The sequence below is a fragment of the Protopterus annectens genome, chromosome 8.part0 (assembly GCF_019279795.1).
Source record: "Protopterus annectens isolate FY-2018-M chromosome 8.part0, PAN1.0, whole genome shotgun sequence".
NCBI lineage: Eukaryota > Metazoa > Chordata > Ceratodontiformes > Protopteridae > Protopterus > Protopterus annectens.
The window spans coordinates 1144517328-1144524849 of NC_056741.1; positions in this window are offsets into that span (position 1 = coordinate 1144517328).

Sequence of the window (7522 nt, forward strand, 5' to 3'; positions counted from 1 at the left end):
GGAGAGCCTGTTCCAGAGAGAGGGTAATCTCTGGGATACATACCTGTCTCTCCAGCAGGTCCTATTTATATCACAGGCAAAGTTCAAGTCTTTAGAACAGGTAATTCTGCTGCAGTTTGTTTTGGGAATATGCAGGAGTCCACCAGAGTGGAGTCTGAGAATGCCCTATATGTCAGGCATAGATCTCCCCTCAAAAGCCTGTAGGAGATAGAATACAAGGATAGAGCCTTGAGGCAGCCTGTATAGGACATTTTACCTAAGCCCTGTATTCGGTTAGTAAGGAACCTCTGTGGAAGTTCCAGTTGTTAGATATGCCTGGTTAGGTACATACCAAAGGGGGCATTGTACTCAATGATAGGTCTGTTGAATGCTGAATACAGTGGAACCATGACTTCCTTGAACTTAGATGCCATACCTTTGTTTATAAATTGCGCAAAACAGAATGATTTCCTCACTACTGTAGACACATGATGGTCAAAGACTAGATTACTATTTGAGTGTGTCCCTAAGTCTATGACTACGGGGTCAACTCTAAGGGGTGTGTTGTCAATATGATAGTTACCCAGGGTGGATGACTTCCCAAAGGATACTATTATGCATTTCTTGGATTTAGTTTTAGTCCATGGTTCTTCCACCAGTTGTTTGTGTGACAGCCCCTCATGGAGAGCACTTGTGTCAGTGTGAGATTCAGTGACAGCTTCTAATTTGCAATCATCTGCATATTTAGTCAGCAGAGACCACTGACATTGGCCTTGACTTCAGAGAAGTAAATGCCAAAAAGGAGAGGTCCAATGACTGATCCCTGAGGGACTCCACTTGTGACTGGCCTCTTTGTAGAGGTGGATCCCCCAATTCTAACTTCTAGTCTATGAGCCATCTGGCTATCCACCAGGTAACATACAGGTTTGTACCTAACCTCTTGAGTTTGTCAACAATGCCTTAGTGGGGTATTGTCTCAAATGCCTTGGCCAGGTTAAGATAGGCAGTGTGAACCATTTTGCCCTCATCCATTGCTTTGATGGCCTTCTCAAAGACGTCCACCAGGTTGAGTAGGCATGATCTTCCCTTGGCAAAACCAAACTGGGCTGGGTACAGTGTCTGGAGGTTTACTATATCACTATTGATCATTTCCATGATAATTCTTTCCATGGCTTTACATCTAAAACTAGTGAGACTTATGGGTCTGTAGTTTCCAGGGTCTGCAGATGGCTGTTATTCACATTTGCTGTTTTGCTGTTCTGAGGATCACAGCTGTGGTCCTTTGAATTTCAAGAGGCATTTTCTTTCTACACACACACACACACACACACACACACACACACACACACACACACACACACACACACACACACACACACACACCTCAAATGACAGAAATCACCACAGCCAAAATTTTCTGAGTAATAGGTCAACTCCTATTGGGAATCTGGAAGTACTCCCTACTCTCTCACACAAGTCTGTTGAAATTTCTAAATTTGAAATAGAAATGGAGCTTATGGATTTCCTGCAAAGTGAAGTATTTAGTGTAGAAAATATAACTCTGGTAACATCACAGCAGAAAACAGCAATGGAACCCCAAATTAAGGAGAAACCAGTGGAGCAAGAAACATCTGATCAGTTGCCATATGAAAATACTTTGGAGCCTTCCACAGGAGACTAGTACAAACATTCAGTTGGAGTTACACAGCAAGGGAACTGTGGCAACTCTGATGTAGTCAATGTTGTGGAGTGATAGGCTAGTAAGTTCTCATATGAAAGATCAATGGATGGCACAGAAAAATGCTTTGGAACTTTCTACAGAATGCCTGCAGGAAATAAAGAAATAATGTGCCCTCAGTTTAGAAGAAAATTAGCTGAGAAAAGAGTTGTTTGAATTAATACAGATGGACAGACTTATTAAGATCAATGAAGAAAATAGATTACAGAAACTCAATAAAACCCCAAAAAGTTAGAAGTTTGATAAACCAAATGAACACAGTAGTTAGGAGTGTTCATAGAGATTCATACAATATAACAGAAGTAAATAGGATATATTACTGTTCAGCTAAATTAATAAAGTATACAATCTTACCACAAAAACAAAGGGCAATAAGGGAAAAGAAGGGGAGAAATCAAATGCCACAGTGGAAGTATTGAATAGAGAAAACTATAAAGCAAGACATGTCACTTTTAGAAAAGTATAGAAGAAGAAAGAGATCAACAAAAATGCTCAAAGACAGATGTGATAAAAGCAATGTGCAGTATCAGACCAGATCAGGATCTACTGTGCACTGTCGCAAATAACTAAAAATATCAGCACAGGCAGAAAACTTAAAAAAAATTATGCAGATAAATATAAAAGAAAAGTACAACATAAGCAATTTACTGATGACCCCAAAATGTTTTATAGAGAACTGGGAAACAAGGCAAAAGGAATTGAAAGACCAACAAAAAAAGATGAAATAGGCATATTTTTGAGAAATATCTATGAAGATCCTGTGGAACATAACAAATATGCTAAATGGACAGAAGTAAAAGAAAGAATAAGCAGTTCAAATGTACATGATATGAAATGGGATGAAATAACGGCCAGGGAGACTGAAATAAAGTTAAGAAAGGGTCCTAAGTGCAAAATCCCAGGTCAAGATGCAGCATCTAACTTCTGGTTAAAAGTATTAACATTGTTACATGAAGATTCAGCCATGAGTAAGAACTATTTATATGTGCACCCTGAGCAGACACCAGCCTGGTTAACAGAAAAAACAATACTCTTACTTAAGAGCGAACCTGCAAACTATCCTAGAAACTATATGCCAATAACGTGCCTTCTGACGATGTATAAACTATACACTGGAATTGATGCCAACAGTTCATAGTCATTTAGAAGAAAACTCAATCATGGCAATAGAACAAAAGAAAGTCATATCGAAAAAAATGATCATTTGTTGTTATATAAAGTCATAATGGAGAACTGTAAAAAGGGGAAAAATCTAAGTATGGCATGGACAGACAACAAAAAAGCATTCGACAGTATCCCACATTCATGAATAACAGATTGCTTAAAAATGTATAAGATACACCCTATACTGATCAATTACATTACAGAGACTATGAAACAGTGGCAAACCACTTTGCAGCTAAGCCACGATAAAGGACAAATTATTATTCCAAGGATAAAAATTCAAAGGTGGATATTCTAGAGTGATTCTCTGTTACTGCTGCTCTTTTGTCTTGCCTTTAACCCATTAAGTTGTCTACTTAACAGATTAAGTCACAACTACAATTTGGCTCCCAGGAAACAACAAAGGCTAAAGGTTTCTCATCTTCTTTTTGCAGACAATCTAAAACTGTATAGTTCATCAGATGAGGAACTCAAAACACAACTACAAGTGGTCAAAACATTTTTAGATAATATAAGAATATCATTTGGTTTCCATAAATGTTCAAAAAGCAACCTTTAAAGTAGGAAAGCTGCAGCACCAAGAAGACATTAGTTTGTGATAGAAATGTGATATAAAAGAACTTTAGCAAGTGAGAGTGCATAAATATTTGGGAATTGATAAATGATCAACAATAAAACATGAACAAATGTGAATAAAACTTAGTAAGGAATATTTTAGAAGACTAAAATTAATACCAAAAACAGTGCTGACATCTAGGAACAAAGTCCAAGCTATAAACCAGTTTGATCTTCCTGTCCTAACTTATAGTTTTGGAGTGAATGACTGGCCCCAAATAGTGCTGGATTGGTTGGACAGGAGAACAAGAAGGATGCTTCATGCTCATCAAGTAATTTATAAAAATCAGTATATACCAATACTATATATTCCCCATTCTGAAGGAGGTATGGGCCTCCTCAAAACTGATTGCATGTATAGATCTGTTATCGTGGGTCTGCAAACATATCCTGCTGACTTCACAAGATCCAAACATACCGAAAGTTTTGAAACATGAGGAGAATAAGTCTAAGATTTCTTCACTGTTTAGTTTAGCAGCAGCATATTGGTGTCAGAAGCGGGAATGGAAATCAAACCAGAAGTAGGTAAAAATCAGGCAACTGAGTGTCCTAAAAAAAACAAAAGAAAGAATATAAGGCAAAGGATCAGATGAGAAGACAAGAACTGTGGAATATGCATAAATACAGTTGCAAGTACAGGAAACTCTTGGAACAGCTTCATGCTGATCAGGATCAAACGCAGGTATGGTTAAGGAGAGGTGAATTTAAACCAAAAGATGAAAGGTTAATATTGGCAGCCCAAGACAGTGGACTACATACAAGTTGGTTTACAAAGTCCATTGAACATCTGGGAGAAACAGACAAATGTAGGTTTTGTAAAATAGAAATGGAAACAGTTGCACATCTTGCTCCTGGTTGTGATATACTAATGGCAGAAGGACTGTATACTGAAAGGCATAATAATGTGGCAAGACTGCTGCATTAGGTGTTGTGCAAACTTTACATTATTGAAGGAGCCAAAAAAACACTGGAAACATGAGCCATAAAGCATTATAGAAAAATATAAAGTTTATATCACATGGGATCACCCATTACCAACAGTTTAAAAAATAGATGCAACAAAACCAGCTATAGTAGTCCATGAAAAGAAGACAAAAGAAGCATTGATAATTGAAATTACTACATCCAGTGACTGCAGTGTCTTATGTACAGAGAGACACAGTCATAAAATACCAGGATGTGGAGGCAGAAACAAGGGCAATGTAAAAGAATGATACCCAGACAGTTCTAATAGTAGTAGGAGCAACATGTTTTATAGACAAGAATTTACAGTCATTATTAGATATGTTACCAATACATGTAACTCCATATGAACTACAGAAGGAGTCATTACTGGGCACATTGTAGGTGCTGTGAAGAGCACTTGACTAACATCAAAGACTAAAATAATACTAATTTCATGAACTTTAATCATACTTAGGATTGAGCTCTATTTCTGTAATGGTATTAAAAACCCAAAGACTTGGAGGAATTAAAAAATAAATAAATAAAAGGAACCTGGACATGCTCCCTACTCTAGCTCATAAGCCTGTTGAAATTTCAATGATTTTTAACTACAATCCTCAGAAGAGAGGAATTACAAATGTGAACTTTGTGAATATATACTTAGCTGAAAGTTGTAACAATGAATATTACCCTTACGCCAAGTTACAACAGTCTAAGAGCTGCTGTATATATGAAATGAGGGTAAAGGGGTCATGGTGTGACACCCCACTGCAAAAAAGTTTTAATGGTGTAAGAGTGAGTTTCATACTCTTCCAAACCATCGCCTTCTGATACCACCCAAGGTGTGTCAGCATTACCTTACTGTAGCTTTCAAATTACTGTCTTTACTAAAGCCAAGAATGTAAGTATACAAGTGACACACCAATATAAGCATTCAACTGCCTATACCTGTTCCCATGGAAACCTGACAAAGTGTCTTACACATTTATAGTAACTCTTCCACATCTTAGATGCTAGTGCCATTTCCATAACGGGCCATACCTGGGTTTAGATGTCTGTAACATTTTTTTTTTTTTAGTTCTTATAGTCCTCTTTCCTTGTTTTCATAGCTCATATCCATAATTTTGTAGATTGCAATTAAGGTCCTACACCCCTTTCTAAAACAATTCTATGACTTTTCCATCAGGCTTGTGTTTGTCTACATTCCCCAGCAGATGAATATAAAGTATCGTTTACATGATTTCTGGAGTGTTGGAGATAGGTTGGGAGATTTACAGAGTCTCAGGGTGTTTACCTATGGAATAGCAGTAATAACAGCTTTAATGCTGTAGATAGTATTCCAGTAGTAGGAGACAGATTTATATACGCAACAGCGCTTTTGACATAATCTGAAATTATCTGAGTAAGTGGATTACTCCATGGACCCTTTCTGGGTGTGTCCTCTGCAAAATGGGAAGGATAATTCAAGTACACAAAAAATGGACAATTGTAATGTAGCATGTCAACCACCATATTTCCAGGGAACTGGAGAACCAAATGAAATCCCATGCAGACAAAGGGAGAGCATGCAAACTCATTAGTCAGTGGAAGTCAGGACTGAACCCAGATCCTGTCACTGTGAGGTAGATATCTTTAACCACTGCACCACAGTGATACTATCTTGCCTTGCTAAAACCAGCCTCTTGCCTTGAGGGTCATCCATAAAATGCACTTTCCCTCTACAGTATGTTTTCCTTTAATGCTTCAGAACATGGAATTGTGTTCTAGATCTACAATACCTGCCATAATCAACTTTGCCAATGCTTACTCTTTGAGACTCTGACTTTCTCACACTTGTTTTCAGTCGCCCTGCTTTCTTCCTGATCTTTTTCATTCTAGACCTTTCTGACTTCTTACTCTTCTTGCCCTCCTTTTGCTGATTTGCTGTTAAATCTTTGCTTTACAGCCATTTCCTGCAATCCCCTGAAGTTATATTATCTATCTTTGTTTTTACAATTAGTGCCTGAAATGCACAGACATTTAATCACAATAGAATGATGCTGGCATATCAAAAACACACATACAGAAAAACAAACATAATGAAAGCAAATAAGCTTGCAAAAGGAAAACTATTTCCTTTTGTAATTTTATAATAAAACCCCCACCATTACATCCAGTCCAAATTTGTCAGAACAGTGGATTTTTTATGAAAAAGGTTCTTCTAAGGTAAGGTGGAGAGTTATGATTAGGGACAGAGGCAGGGTTTGGGGCACCACCTTAGTAATGAGTGCTAACTCTAACCCTAACCCTGCCCTGTCTCTAATCTTAACCCTTCGTCTTACCTTAGAAAAACTCTTTCTGTGACACTGTCACTTACACAAGACACTCGGATAAATGTTACATTCATCAGTAGACACACACACACACACACACACACACACACACACACACACACACACACACACACACACACACACACACACACACACATGCTCGCGTGCGCACACAAGCACGTGTAAATTTCTAACCCCTAATGCTAAAGCTTTGAATATATATAAATGTTTTGGCGTTAACAGAAACCTCAGTTACCTGTCACATAACAACTTCCTCTATTCAATAACTTCAGCATTTGACTAATAGTGCACTAAATAAGTTTGCCACTAAACGAACACTTTCAGTAAATGAGACATTCAACCACACCTGGCTGACTATTACCTATACAGTACCTATTTCCTGTTTTTCTTTATGCCACTGTATTTCCCTTTTCTTGGCCTCTCTTGCATCCTCTTTTTTGTGTTGTTTACTGTGCTACCATTCCTGCAGTCTGCCAGAGCCCAGGATTGTTATTAACTAGCAAATCCTGCAGACTTTTGCATCCTCTCATCTGCCACCTGTTGTAGCATATCTTTCCACTTGGTTCTTCCCTTTTATTTTAAGATTTGCATCTTCTTCTCAATGTTCACATGCAAGAGAACACACATTTGTATTCTCTAAGTCACCTCATCCTATGACCTGTCCAGAGGTAACTACTGATTAGTAGCATCCATTGCTCCAATCAAATTTTCTTACTTATTCTGCTGTTTTACAGAAAGTCTAACTTCC